Here is a 16,841-nt window from a genome sequence, read left to right as displayed (position 1 = left end):
TATATATATGCGGGATAACTAATCTTCTGCTCCATTAATCAACATAACTAACATTATCACGTGAGTGGATATCATATAAAATCATAGACTTAGTTATTTTTTGATATTGACCAACTCTTTGTCCGGTGACATCTGATACGATAACGGAGGGTCTTTTTCACTGTTACAGGATTCTTGAAATACATAATTCGCAACCAATTCAAGGTAACAATGTAAATGATTTACCTGATTGAACAGTGGGTGAGGAACAATCTCTTGTCTAGTAACATTCACCAACTGTTGCTCGACGTTGGCAGCCATTATTTATTAATTTCCTAATATTTGGGATAATAAAACCCTAAAAGGGAAGGATTGAAAAACTATTTAATCATGTGAGTAAAATCTTGAAGCAACTTATAGTTTAGAAACAAAAAAACTAACCTATATTAGCTAGTGCTAACACTACTAGAAAATCTGGAATTAGCTATGGAAAATTCCGTCCGTTCCAATGGATTAGGGCGATAACAACGGAATTGGTACGGGAAAAGGGGCTATAAAATAAACGCTCGTGGGTAAGGAATAATGACGGATTAGCTACAGAATATTGACGGAATTCCTACGGCATAGCAATGGAACCTAGTTTGAGCAACTTACCGACGAACTGTCGCTATTCCGTCACAAAATTAATAAAAAAATCCAATATTTTTCTGCCTAAAATGCAGAAAAATCCCAAGTACATTAAATCTATAAGAAAATTCTTACTGAACCACAAAACTAATAAATATTAGTGTACACATTGTGGGTTATAACATTGTACTTTGCATTTACTCAATTTATTTCACAAAAGTAACTTAAATACAAACCAATACAATTCATATAAATATAGTACATTTGAATGTCTTATCCTACTTTGTATAAGATATTTCTTATACTTAGTTTACATAAAAAATTAAATAAAATGGATGTCCACTTACAGGAGCAAATCTATAAGAAAATATAACTCTTTATAGCTCTTAAACCCTTGGATGATGATATGTATAAAAAATTCATATTCAATACATCAGTTAATTAAATAATAAAGAAATTTTAAAAAAAACAAAAAATTGTATTGATAGCAGCGTACTTTACTCCCGCTGCCAATTTGGCTAATGTACTTAAATTTTTACATATTAAAGAAACATACTTATGTATTTGAGCAACAATTGCAACACTTTCGGTAATTTCTCTATACATTCCTAACTAGATTTCTATAAATGATAGAAGTTACTAGTCAAATTGCATTCAACACTTACAGCATCATACTTTAATTTCTTCATATTGCATTGCAATAGATTTGGCATTCATTGGATTATGAAGACATCAAAGATTACATGTACACATTTTGAAAATAAATTGGTTTAAAAAATGAAATCATAAAAGAGTACCTGTATGTAAACAAGAAGTAGGTTGCTATAATAAAAAAAAATAACAGAAAAGCTTCCACGCTTTCTTTTTTCAATTTTCCATGCTTTTAATTTTATTTTTTTGCAGTTTTTGTGGATCTAGAGTAGCTTAGCCAGTAATAACTTCACATTGAAATCTGTTGAGGAGCACAATTGTTTTAAGATATCGTATTTGTACAAAAAAATAAATGATAAAAAAATAAAGGTTACCTTTTCAATGTTATCAGTTTTAAATAATTCTAGAAGCCTGAAATCCTTCTTATTTCTTCGTCTAATTCTGACGATATGCTCCTTCGTTGTTTTTTTCACTTGATCCTTCAACCTGCATTGCTGCATCACATTTTATGCCATTCATTTTCGGTCTTTTATTTTCGTAGGTAAAATCAATTTTTGTAGCAGTGCAACTATAGAAATATAAACCTATGAGGGTAGTGTTTACTTATGAGGGTCAAAATTAGAAATAGCTTTAGAATATACTACCTCATTCAGACTGCAAATATGATCAAATATCATGTATTAAAATAAATCAATAATTTATAAATCTTTATAGAGGATAATTCACTCGGCTAGAAGATTAAACTTAACAAAAACTAGGTAATTCTAAAAAAACATTTAATTAACTATGACTGTTGATATTAAATGAAATGCATTACAAAGAGAATGGCTTTGGAATAAGGCACATCAAAATTGTCTTTATAACACCATTATCAGTGATGTATGAAACAAGTTCAAGGTCACTTATTCGACCACAATAACAAAGAATTTCAAGTAGCTTGAGGATATTATAGGGAAGAATATACAACTTAACCGTACTCACCAATTTCTTTAGAGACTTTCTGAGCCCAGGAAATTTCACTTTCTTAACGCGGCATTTTTCGTCCAAGTTAAATTCATGTCGGTAAATTTAGGAAGATTTAAATTTAAGGCAACCAAATACATGTTTTTTCCGAAAAGGGATATCAAATAAACAAAGAAGATTTTCAATACATTTATAGATATGAAGATCGGAGGCTATACGAAACCATGAAATATGCTTGCTAACAGGTCGTTGTAAATAAAGCAATCATCAACAAAGCTACATCTATGTAAAGAGAAACAACTTGAACAAATTACGAGAATGATGAGATTGAGAAAAAAACAGATAAATGGAAAATGGCAGGGTATACTCAAGAGAAAGAATTCAAAATATTGGTGAGAAAGGGAGAGAGGGGAGGGTGTGTAATGGAAAAGGTGCGTAGATCCATGAAAATTTTGTCACTATAAATAAGTAGCTAGGTTTTGACCGTTACGCAACGGTCATATACTTGATAGTGTTATTTCAATTTAAATACAACTACTATCACAACAACATTAAATTAGAAGAGTCACCTTTACGTATCATAATGGTAAAAAACCAAAGTAAAGGATGTTTATTATTTAAGATGGATTGCTAAAAAAGAAATGGACAAATTACATAAAATTTTCATCACTTTTGCGGATAACGAGATTGTAAATTTTTTACTAATAACACCACACCACACTACTTAATGTTTTATTTTATTCGTCCAACCATTATTACTTTCTACAAAAAAAATTATAGATAATAGATTTATTTGATTATGTGACCTTTAAAAAAATGGCATGTTGAGCTTTATCATTAGTCGTACCTCCATAAGATCAATAAAAACAGAAGAAAATCTTTCAAAGGCCTTGACGTTTCTTGAAAACCAACTACTCTACAACAAGGGAAACTCCTTCTTCCCAAAAAGCACCACTACTAAAACTCCTACCACTTGTCAAATTTAATGCATCATGATATGAAAAATATCATTTATCTCAACTCCATTTTTCCCTATGGTTGTTCATTTTGTTCTCATCGAAATATATACGACCAACTCTACTTGTAAAGCATATAGGGTCCAAGTTGAGGAATTTTGGTGTCCTCGTTGCACAAATAAAGAGGGATTAGACAATCATTTGTTTATAAAGTTCTCTAATGCATACAAAAAAAATGAAATTTGGTCATGGTTTTCTCAAAACAACTTTGCCACAACTTTGCTTATTTGCGTGTCTAAAGATCATTTAATAGATAACTATAACTTTAGCTACATTTTAGTTGAATAACCATGATCTTTGATAACGATATTCACAACTTTAGCCATAGTTTTTCATAAGAATCATGAAAAATATGTGCCACAATTTTACATCAGTGCTAAATGTCATAATTTGTCATGGTTTTGTGATTGCTATCTAAATTTAGCTTGACACGGTTATTAGTAGAGACGATAACCATATATATGTTCACATACATTCATTATGTTACCAAAGGGCCACATTAAGTCTAATTTTATGTGATTAAATAGTTTATGATCATGGAAATTGATTTTGTGCGACAAAAGGGTAAAATTTATTTGCTACATCATAAAAGGGTGATCGTGACTATAAATAATTTATGGACATAGTTTACTACTAATGTGTGTCTAAAAATAAAACATTGTCATGATAATAAGTAAAAATACTGTGATTATAAGTTAGTTATGGTAAAACTTTTATTCTTGAGATACAATTATTTTTACTATTAGTCTCTTATGGTCACAATTTATATTCTAGTATGTCTCCAAAAGTAACCAAATGTCACCATAAAGATAAAAAAAATGGTAACTAAAAGTCACTTATGGTCACTTTATATGTGTATCGAAAACTAACCATTGTCATGATAAAGATAAAAAAAAGTGACTATTGTTAGGTTAAAACAAAACAAGTTAAGCACTTCAGACAAATATCAAACACACTACGGTGAAACTCACAAAAATAAAACTTTTGAAAAACATAAATCAAAATAACACAATATTTAACGTGGTTCAGTCAAGGTGACCTATGTCCACCGGCGAACGATTAAGAGGGAGGGAGGATTTTATTAACTTTCAGAAACAATTACAAACACTTAATTTGTATCTCACTTTGCTCTCACTAAAACTAGCGATTTTACAATGACGGTGATATGAGGCTATTTATAGGAAATCATAGGAAACCCTAATTCTGATGGGCCAGACCCATCCATAGTTAGCCCATTAAGGGGATGCTCTAATTTCCAACCAATCATGGAATGCCATGCGGACGCTCCTAGAATCTTCGACCTCATGAGCATCACCCAAAACACATGATAGAGCATCATGCGCCATCATACGCCATCACAAGCCAATATGACACATCATGATGGTGTACATGTTGGATTAGTGTCTAAGCCCGTAACTATATTTGGTAAGTACTTGACCCGGTTGTGCATGGTCCTTTTGGGTTGCCTTCACCAAAGCAACATGATAGGATGATTTATCAAGTGAGAGGTTATTATGGTTTATTAATATATTATATCAATAATATATTAAAGGAGAAAGCATATAGTTTAATTAATATTAGACAAGAATTAATTAAGAATTAACTATGTGGCTAAAACACATTAATTAAATAAAGGGGACTTAAATTGTCAAATGTGTGATAATTGAGTATTGGGCTGAGAAGGCTTATGGAACTAGGCTTGGACGAAATCAGGGTGTGTCCATCCTAATTTCGGCCAAGAGGCCCTATTCCAGAAGCTTCCTTGGACTGCTTAAGGCCTAAGCTATCCATTACGGTTTTGACTGAAACCCTAGCAGCACCAGTATATATAGGACCCCAAGGCATCCAATTTTAGGCCACTTGAACCCTAAGAGTCTTCATAGCCGAAATTATGCCTCTCCCTCTCTCTCAATTAGCATCCTCTTGCTTGTGGTGTTTGTAAGCCATTAGAGGAGTGACACTTGTGACTCTAAGCTCCAAGGACAAGAAGATTCAAGCTTTGTTCAAGAGGTAATCATCTAGATCTATTTTCTTCTATCAATTTCGAAATATATACACTAGATCTAGGGTTTGTAAGTCTTGGATGAATTGCATGTACAATACAGAAACCTAGATCCAAGCATTAGGGTTTGCATGAGCACATAGGATGTTCTTTTGGCTCAAACCCATCAGTGGTATCAGAGCTTTGTTTGGTTTCTATTGCATTGATGCTTTTTTGTTTCATTCTTGCTTGAAAATCGAGTTTTTGGGTCTTCTGCCTGATAGACTCGGCGAGTCTCATTGTGGAATCGACGAGTGGGATGAACTCGACAAGTCCATAAGGGTACTCGGCGATTCGGGTCTTCAGACAGAGGGATTTTCGGGATTTCTTGCTGTTTTGCTGAAAGATAATTACCAAAATCGTTTTTGACTAATAAAATCTGAATTTTATTTTTAGTATATGATTATCCTTACCTAAACAAAAGATAATTACCATTTGATTAAATAATAAGTTCCTTATATGATAAAATTTGATTATTTGATTTATTTGCTGAATTATCTTGTGAATAAAATTAGGTCAAATTTAGATAATCATTAAATTAAATGTTTAATTTTAAATTATTTGCTATTTGATCCTATGTGTGTTGAAAAGTTCAAAACTTGCCCTCAAGTTTTGAAATTTAAATTTTTAATTAAAAGTTTAATTTGAACTATTTAAATTTCAAACCCTAGAATTTTACAAGTTTAAAATTCAACCTTATACTATATTTTTTATAAGATTAATATATATGTATAAGTTAAATGCTAGTCTTACCGTTAGTAGACCTCATTCATGAAGCCGATCTATAGGGGGGTATAAGGTTATGGCCTACAAAATGTCTGTTTAATGGGTGTCCACTCTCACCCACCGCTTCCTTGATTGGTGGAGGGTCGTTAGCCGAACGGGTAGGATAGGGCAACCCTTTCCTCATTAAAAGTATAATGAAATTATAAAAGTAACTAAATGTTTTTCAAAATTCCCAATCTTATTTACTTTAGGCAAAAGTGAATTGATGCAATTCCATGAAATTACACTTTGTACCCTTGCTAAGACGTTAGTGGAGCGTGTGTGGTTAACTGGCACACTAATTGGGTTCTAAGCAAAGGTAGCAAAGGGTGACTCAATGTTTGTCATAGTTCGATGGAGCGTGTGTGGTTAACCGACACGTCGAATAGGTGAATGTAACATTGAGGGCACCATGTACATTTGCATGGTTATTCACACCTGCTTTGTGATCCTCGGCATCCCAGTCATAAACTTGAGGGGTATATCGAGATTTAAAAATGCCATTGAAACGTTCAATGAATCTCAAAAATATCTAGGAGTTTTCAATACATTTAAAACTTAGCTTTGTTTTGTTTTTCATGGTGGAAATTAATGAATCGTCATTCACTTACCTTCAAATTATTTACTATTTAGATTACGGCATCCCTTTTCTGAATTGCAAATAATGTTGTTGGATCCTAGCCCTAATTTCTATTTTGGGTGTTTCATTGGGGATTCATTTCTAATCAAACTTTGTCCTTTTTCTATTTCAGATGTCGAACGTCAACAACAACGCTTCCGGCTCAAATTCCTCAGGCTCGTTCTCACTCATGAATTTGTGTGGGAGAGTGATCTTTGACGGGTCCAATTTCAATGATTGAATCCGCAACATCCGAATGGTCACTCGTTACAAGGACAAAGAGTATGTCCTCGACGAAAAGCTGAAGGAAATCAACATCAACACTGTCTCTGCTGAAGAGATCGCGGTCTTTGAGGCCCATGAGCATGATGCTACGAAAGTCCATTGCATCATGCTGGCGACTATGACTGCAGAACTTCAGAAGTCCTATAAGGACATGTACCCCTGTGAGATGCATCAAGATTTGATGGATAGGTACCATCAAAGCGCGAGGCAGGAGAGGTACGAGATCATCACTTCGATGATCACGACCAAGATGAGAGAAGGAGAGTTTGTCACTGCTCATCTTCAGAAGATGCAAAGGTATGTTGATCGCCTGCAGAAGTTAAATGTGGACTTCAATGAGGAGCTGGCAATTGACATAATTCTTCACTCCTTACCTCTGTGCTACAACCAGTTCCACACGACCTACCACATGAACATAGAGGAGGTCACATTGAGCAAGCTTCAAGGGTTGTTGAGGACTGCTGAGAGCAACCTCAAGGATAAATATGCTGCATCAACTCCTGATGCTGCCCCAGTCTTGGCAAATGGGCAAGGGAAGGGTAAGAAGAGGAAGGCTCCCTCAAAGAGCCACCATAAGGGAAAGTCCCAAGATGGTACCTCTTCTAGTGGAAGCAAGGTTGGTTCTGCTAAACCCAACTCCAACCCCAAGGAGGCAGAGTGCCACCACTGCCACAAGATAGGGCATTGAAAACGAAGCTGCCCAGAGTATCTACAAGCAATCAAGGATGGGAAGATCAAGCCATCCTATGCAGGTATTTACACTATTAAATCTAATGATTCATCACATGCTATTTCTTGGGTTCTTGATACAGGATGTGGTTTTCACATTTGTTCTGATTTATAGGGCCTAAGAAGAGATAGGGATGTGGAGCATGGTAAGATAAAGTTGATCATGGGGAAAAGAAGATCGTCGCCTATCACCAAGATTGGAGTTTACTCTTTAATGCTCAGTAGTGGATTAGGATTAGATTTAAATAATTGTCGCTATTCGCCAGATATGGCAAGAAACATCATTTCATTTCATGGTTTGTATAGACAAGGCTTTAGATATTCATTTGATAATGAAAAGGGTTCTATTAATGCTTATCTTAATGGTGTTTTCTATTTTGAAGCATTACCTTGTAATGGAATATATGAAACTGTGATGGTTGTAGACAATTTAGGAAATGATGTGTTGTGTATTGATTCTTCCAATGATTTGGATAAAGCATGCTTGTGGCATTGTCGTCTTGGACATGTTAACAAGAAATGCATAGCCCGACTCCAAAAGGATGGAGTATTGGATTCATTCGACCTTAGGGACGATGACATGTGCGAGTCTTGTTTAATTGTAAAGATGACTAAGTCTCCCTTCACTGGAACTTGTGCGAGGGGTGAGGGTTTATTGGATCTCATACACACCGATGTGTGTGGGCCCTTTAGATCCACCACAAGGGATGCAAGCCGCTTCTATATGACTCTCACTGATGATTATAGCAGATATGGGTATTGATATCGCAATAATTATACATATATTTCGAGCGATATTTATGTATTTTTAGCTATATTTTGGTATGATTTAAGATAAAAGGTACTTATAAAGTTTGAAATTTCATTTTACAGCTAAAAATCATTTCTGAAGAAAAAGGAGAAGAAAATGTGCAAAAATCCGCAAAAAGAAGTGAAAGAAATTACACGAAGAAAAACGAGATCAAAAAGTCAAAGAATTCAAAGATAGCCGCGTTGGAAAGACGAGAAAACAAAATAAAAATATAAAAAAAAAAAGAATTTAAATTAATTAATGAGGTTTAATTAAAACAAATTATTGGGAATTAATTATTTAATTTCTAAATAATTTATATTAATTAAATTAATTTAATTTAATTTAAATTGGAAAAAGAAAAAAAAAATAGAAAAGAAACAAAAATCTAGCCCAAAACCCGGAAGCCCAAAGGTCTGATCCGTTCTCGCAGCCCAGATCCGGAAGAACCCGAACCGAATCCGAAAACCGACCCGCAACCATTTCGTCTCACATGAAGATCCGCGCCTTAACCTGGTTTCCGACCCGACCCAGAGCTCCGACCCACTTTGGATCCGCGTGTTTCTTCGTTGGTGACGTCATTTGTGACGTCATAGCACCCGATCCATGCCCAACTCCATACCCGTCCGCCCCGAGAATCCGATCCGTTTCCTCTCACATAAGGTCCGCGTGTCGACCCGATTCCGACCCGATTTCAGACCCAAGTCCGATACGGTACTGCTCAGTGCTAAACGACGTCGTTTTGAACTCCAGATTTGCCAATTCCGATTCCATTCCGTTTTTAACCATTTTTCCCCACTTTTTCTTATTTTAAACCCATTCCTTTCCAACCAATACTCAATAATTCACCACCTTTAAACTTTCCAACCTTTTATTCCCATCTTTTTATTTCTTTTGAATTCTTTTTCATAAGATTTAGATTGGATCTTAGATCCAATCTCAATTTATTTCCTTTTGGTATTTAATTCTCCCAATTTTTTCTATAAATACCACCATTTTTCACCACAAAGGGGGAGGAAGAAAAGAGAAGACATTGCAATTATGCATTTTGATACACAAATTTCTTCCAACCTTTGAACCAATTTTCTACAATTGGGGATTCACGAGTCAATGAGCTAAGGAATTGAAGATTGCAGTGGCATTAGGGACTACATCGGGTTTGTTTTATCGAAAATGTTTAACATTCTCAATATGTTTTCTATATATGTTGTAACTTTAATTATGGGCTAAAATTCCCTTTGCTTTCACTTGGATAATGAAACCTTGAAAATATGATTTAATTTATTTATTCGGATACTAATTGTTATTTATTTAATCATGCATATTTGATCATTTATTTTTATACGTTGAATTTTTGTAATAAATTTTCCTATAACTAAGTTAATATTTTTAAAGGATCAATTTAAATATATTATCTTGAATCATAAATTTTTCATGACCATTGATATTTATGACTAGTGATGGACAAAATCCTAGGATTAGGCAAAATAAAATACTAAAAATTTAACATGTATATTTTGTATCGTATGACCAACTTACGATTCCTATTAGTTTTACGACCACTAAAATTAATAGTTTGATCAAATGTTTGCATGATACGAATTAATTATTGTTAATAAAATTGTTAATTGCATGACAATTGTTTTTAATTATTTTTATTATCAAAACGGTAAAAATTAGATCATGATTTTTAACCAATTTTAGAAATCGGTAAATAACTAATAATATCCATTGCACTTAATATAAATCATTCATTACTAAAAGGTGGAATTAAATCTAAGTGAAAGCATCCTTATCATTCTTGATTCTTAAAAACCAATTCTTGTTCTATATTTGTTTTTACACTTTAATCGTTAAAATTCTCATTATTTGTCTCGTTACTAAAAATTCCCCCAAGTTTCTTATCTTTTAAGTTAATTAGCGACAAATAGTCTAAACGTAAATCATACTCGTTTCCCCAAGTGTTCGACATCCGTTCTTACCATTGCTATATTACAATTACAATTAGGTACACTTGCGTAAGTCGTGTAGTAAATTCTAGCATCGGTAATTTCGACCTTATAAATTTAAGACTAGAGTGAATTTTACACATCAAGTTTTTGGCGCCGTTGCCGGGGAAACGGTTTTATTTGGTTTAGTCTTATTGTTTGTTAGTTAACGTAAAAAAAAAAAATTTAAATTTAAGAAAAAAAAAATATATTAAAAACAAATTAATAAAAAAAAAAGGACGAAATTTATTTAAAATACTAAAGCTTACTTACTAAAAAAAAAAATTTAAAAAAAAAAAAAAAATTATATTTTTTTTTATCTTTTAATTTAGTATTGCATAAATTTCCTTAGTTAAGTTAATTATAGGTTGTTGAATTTCCTTAGTTAATTATAGATTGTTAAATTTACTAATAAAAAAAATTTAAAAATATATAAAAAAAAATTATATTTAAAAAAAAAATTTAAAAAAAAAATAATAATAATAAAAAATATATATAAAAAAAATGGTATCAGAGCCATGTTTATATTGCATGAATAACCTTATTTAATTCGCGTGTAATACGAGTAATTCTACTTACCAGAACAGAGTTTGGAATTGGTATGTTGGTTTTGGTTGCTGGATTTCAGAAAAGTTATATTTATAATATACACCGAAATGATCATGCCTCCCGGCTGCCTCTCTCTGTCTGTTCTCTATTTGATAGTCAAAGTATTACACAAAAATTAAATAAATAATTTATGCAATATAATCAATTCAATTTAAGATAGAATTTCCCTAATATATGACCCGAAGTTCAAATTTCACTGTCGTTCCACCTTTATAAGAAAAAGGGAAAGAGGATATACCCCTCCAACTCACTGAAAACAATTAAGTGAGGGGTAGAGTCTGGCTCATGACTCATTCAAAAAGAAGTGCTTGCGGGAGGCAACCCGATGTTTTGATTTTTGAATTTGGTGTGTTTATTTTCAGTATGTTTGGTGTGAATTTTCTTTTTAGTTTGTGTTTTTGTTTTCAATAAAAGTGCTTTTTAATGGTTTTATTTTTTCTGTGAAAGTTACTTTTCAACTTAGAAACAGGTGATGGTCAGAATGGTGTAAAGTAAATTTCTGAAGTGCAAATTACAATTGGAGCACTGGCATCACATAAGTGTGGGGTGATTCCCCACAAAGAGCAGGATGGAAAACTGAAGCTGATGCTGACCAACGGGAAAGCATTATTCGAAGGATGAAGCAAGTGTTCGGCCGACACAAGTCAAATCCAACTCACTCAGCGAAAAGGAGTAATTGATCTAATAACGCAATGTGTACTTGGCCAGTATACAAAGCGTTAAATTCAAGAATCGCGTAGAGAATCCCAATAATTGCATTACGCAACGTGTCCAAATCTTATACGCGACACGTAAATGCACCTGTTCAGAGAAATTGTACGGAAAAAGATTCAGATGCCACACTTACCTAAATCTCCAACTGGTTCAAAAAGAAAAGATTTACATGCACTTCAACATCACAAACAGAAAAGTACACTCAACACTTGTCCCACGCAAATCAGAATTTCGACCTCGCCACTGCAATACCCCAGGGGAGTCTGTTCATTTTTCTCCCTTTTTACTTTTATGTGCTTTAATTTTACATACAATGGGGACATTGTATGATTTAAGTGTGGGGTAGGGGGTCGAATAAGGAAACCAAGCATTTTTGATAAAAAAAAAATTTTTTTTTGCTAGATTCACATTTATTGAATAATGGTTTAATTCAGAAATGTAGTAAAAATTAAAAAAAAGTTTTATTGTGTTGAAACTTAAGTTGCTAACGTTATGTGAGATGATCCAATGCGAACTCAAATGTTTAATTGAACCAATAGTATGTTATAGTACATTTGTGGCTTCCCTATCCTAGTGAAATCATGGAACAAAAACACAACCTTGCTTAGTTTGAGGGTCATAATATGTTTAGCATCGTGTACCAGAAATATATCCAGGAGAGCTTATGTAGTCATTGCACTCTAAACTAATATCTCTAACCAATAAGAGTTGAAGTTAAGTTCCCTTGCTTAAGCATATGTTTTTTTTTTAGGATTGCTAGTAAAAAAAAAAAAAAAAAAAAAAAAAAGTTACAAAGTTTGAGAATAAGAGTCTACAAAGCTATGAAGATCAAGAAATATCATGAAGAAAAGTTCCAAAAATCAATGAAGATTCAAGAATAAAGGCAATTTGCCAAGTTATTATTGTAATTTTTATTTCTAGGTTGTTTTTCCATATGTATGCTTGGGGACTTAGTCAAAAATTACCTTGAGGTTAAGAAAGATTTCTGAGGATATATTCGGAGGGATGCATAAAATGAATGTTGTTCAAAAGAAGTGGGCAAGTGTTTTTTGAAGATTGTGAGTATTTAGGATTGGGGAAGTTTTAGGAATCATCAGACACAAATGTATGCATTGAGGTTTCGATGTAATGGTTGGGTTCAAGACGGATTGTCTTGTGCGATGTTGGTGATGAAAGTTTTGATATGATGACATGCTAAAGTCAGTTTTGCTTGAGGACAAGCAAAGTTCAAGTGTGGGGTATTTTGATATCGCAATAATTATACATATATTTCGAGCGATATTTATGTATTTTTAGCTATATTTTGGTATGATTTAAGATAAAAGGTACTTATAAAGTTTGAAATTCCATTTTACAGCTAAAAATCATTTCTGAAGAAAAAGGAGAAGAAAATGTGCAAAAATCCGCAAAAAGAAGTGAAAGAAATTACACGAAGAAAAACGAGATCAAAAAGTCAAAGAATTCAAAGATAGCCGCGTTGGAAAGACGAGAAAACAAAATAAAAATATAAAAAAAAAGAATTTAAATTAATTAATGAGGTTTAATTAAAATAAATTATTGGGAATTAATTATTTAATTTCTAAATAATTTATATTAATTAAATTAATTTAATTTAATTTAAATTGGAAAAAGAAAAAAAAAATAGAAAAGAAACAAAAATCTAGCCCAAAACCCGGAAGCCCAAAGGTCTGATCCGTTCTTGCAGCCCAGATCCAGAAGAACCCGAACCGAATCTGAAAACCGACCCGCAACCATTTCGTCTCACATGAAGATCCGCGCCTTAACCTGGTTTCCGACCCGACCCAGAGCTCCGACCCACTTTGGATCCGCGTGTTTCTTCGTTGGTGACGTCATTTGTGACGTCATAGCACCCGATCCATGCCCAACTCCATACCCGTCCGCCCCGAGAATCCGATCCGTTTCCTCTCACATAAGGTCCGCGTGTCGACCCGATTCCGACCCGATTTCAGACCCAAGTCCGATACGGTACTGCTCAGTGCTAAACGACGTCGTTTTGAACTCCAGATTTGCCAATTCTGATTCCATTCCGTTTTTAACCATTTTCCCCACTTTTTCTTATTTTAAACCCATTCCTTTCCAACCAATACTCAATAATTCACCACCTTTAAACTTTCCAACCTTTTATTCCCATCTTTTTATTTCTTTTGAATTCTTTTTCATAAGATTTAGATTGGATCTTAGATCCAATCTCAATTTATTTCTTTTTGGTATTTAATTCTCCCAATTTTTTCTATAAATACCACCATTTTTCACCACAAAGGGGGAGGAAGAAAAGAGAAGACATTGCAATTATGCATTTTGATACACAAATTTCTTCCAACCTTTGAACCAATTTTCTACAATTGGGGATTCACGAGTCAATGAGCTAAGGAATTGAAGATTGCAGTGACATTAGGGACTACATCGGGTTTGTTTTATCGAAAATGTTTAACATTCTCAATATGTTTTCTATATATGTTGTAACTTTAATTATGGGCTAAAATTCCCTTTGCTTTCACTTGGATAATGAAACCTTGAAAATATGATTTAATTTATATTATTCGGATACTAATTGTTATTTATTTTATCATGCATATTTGATCATTTATTTTTATACGTTGAATTTTTGTAATAAATTTTCCTATAACTAAGTTAATATTTTTAAATGATCAATTTAAATATATTATCTTGAATCATAAATTTTTCATGACCATTGATATTTATGACTAGTGATGAACAAAATCCTAGGATTAGGCAAAATAAAATACTAAAAATTTAACATGTATATTTTGTATCGTATGACCAACTTACGATTCCTATTAGTTTTACGACCACTAAAATTAATAGTTTGATCAAATGTTTGCATGATACGAATTAATTATTGTTAATAAAATTGTTAATTGCATGACAATTGTTTTTAATTATTTTTATTATCAAAACGGTAAAAATTAGATCATGATTTTTAACCAATTTTAGAAATCGGTAAATAACTAATAATATCCATTGCACTTAATATAAATCATTCATTACTAAAAGGTGGAATTAAATCTAAGTGAAAGCATCCTTATCATTCTTGATTCTTAAAAACCAATTCTTGTTCTATATTTGTTTTTACACTTTAATCGTTAAAATTCTCATTATGTGTCTCGTTACTAAAAATTCCCCCAAGTTTCTTATCTTTTAAGTTAATTAGCGACAAATAGTCTAAACGTAAATCATACTCGTTTCCCCAAGTGTTCGACATCCGTTCTTACCATTGCTATATTACAATTACAATTAGGTACACTTGCCTAAGTCGTGTAGTAAATTCTAGCATCGGTAATTTCGACCTTATAAATTTAAGACTAGAGTGAATTTTACACATCAGGTATATCTACTTAATCAAGCACAAGTCAGAAACCTTTGAAAAGTTCAAAGAGTTTAAACAAGAATTGGAGAATCAGTTGGGCAAGAAAATCAAGATGCTTCGATCCGATCGAGGAGGAGAGTACCTAAGTCTTGAATTCCACGACTACCTTAAGGAATGCGGAATCGTTTCGCAATTGACGCCACCTAGGACACCGCAGTTGAACGATGTGGTTGTGAGGCATAATCGAACCTTGCTAGACATGGTTCGTTCCACGATTAGTCGTGCTTCACTACCTATCTCATTCTGGGGGTATGCCTTAGAGACTGCCGCCCATATCCTTAACTTAGTCCCTACGAAGAAGGTTACCAAAACACCTCATGAGATGTGGACAGGGAAACCTCCCTCGTTGGCGCATATCAAGGTTTGGGGTTGCGAGGCTTTCGTAAGACGAGAGACTCACGACAAGCTCAAACCTCGTAGTGAGCAGTGTATTTTCATCGGCTACCCGCAGAAGTCCTTTGGGTATCTCGTCTATAGACCGAGTGACAATGTTGTCTTCCTTGCGAGGAGAGGAGTTTTCCGAGAACGAGCACTCATAAGCCAAGGAGACAGTGGTAGGAAAATCGATCTTGAAGAGATTCAAGAATCGAGCGATGAAGGAACCTCTAACGCTGACGCTTAATCCGAGGATGAAACTCCGGTTGAACCGATTGACGAGTCCTTACCTCTTAGACGTTCCGAGAGAGTTAGGGTTCAACCCCAGTTTTATGGTTTTCATATTACTACAGAAGGGGATACGTTCATTAGTGATAGTACACTAGTGAATTTCGACGAACCTAACAGCTATACGGAAGCCATGGCAGGCCCAGAGTCTGCAAAGTGGAAAGAGGCGATGGACAGCGAGATTCAGTCCATGTATGCCAACCAAGTTTGGAATTTGGTTGACAATGTGTCAGGTCGTAAGACGGTCGGGAGCAAGTGGCTTCAAGAAGAAGACCGACATGGGTGGGAATGTGCACACTTATAAGGCGCGATTGGTTGCGAAGGGCTCTACTCAAACTCCCAGAGTTGACTATGATGAGACCTTCTCACCGGTTGCGAAGATAAAGTCCATTAGGGTGATGTTAGCCATTGCTGGATTGCATGATTATGAGATATGGCAAATGGATGTCAAAACCGCTTTCTTAACGGGAAGTTGGCTGAGGATGTTTACATGGCTCAGCCAGAGGGTTTTTTCGATGCAAAGTACCCTAATAGAGTGTGTAAGCTTGAGAAGTCCAATTATGGATTGAAACAAGAATCTCGCAGATGGAATCTTTGTTTCGATGAGAAAGTCAAAGAGTTTGGTTTTCTACGAAGCGAGGATGAATCATGTGTATATGTCAAAGCCAGTGGGAGTATAGTTAGCTTCCTCGTATTTTATGTCGATGACATACTACTCATAGGAAACAACATCCCAACGCTGTAGGAAGTCAAGTCCTGGCTTGGGAAGTGTTTCGCTATGAAGGACCTCGGAGAGGCTGCCTATATTTTGGGAATAAGAATAGTGAGAAACAGAAGTAAAAGACTAATAGGACTTAGTCAGAATACTTACTTGGACAAGGTACTAAAGCGTTTTAGTATGGAGAATTCCAAGAAGGGGGAGTTACCAATCCAAAGTAATGCCAAGTTGAGTAAGACTCAAAGTCCGAGTACCGAAGTGGAGATAGCAGAAAT

The sequence above is a fragment of the Lactuca virosa genome, chromosome 5 (genome assembly GCF_052849685.1).
Source record: "Lactuca virosa cultivar CGN04683 chromosome 5, Lactuca_virosa_CGN04683_v6, whole genome shotgun sequence".
Lineage (NCBI taxonomy): Eukaryota > Viridiplantae > Streptophyta > Magnoliopsida > Asterales > Asteraceae > Lactuca > Lactuca virosa.
The sequence above is the reverse complement of the archived record's forward strand: the minus strand, read 5'-3'. Positions refer to the sequence as shown.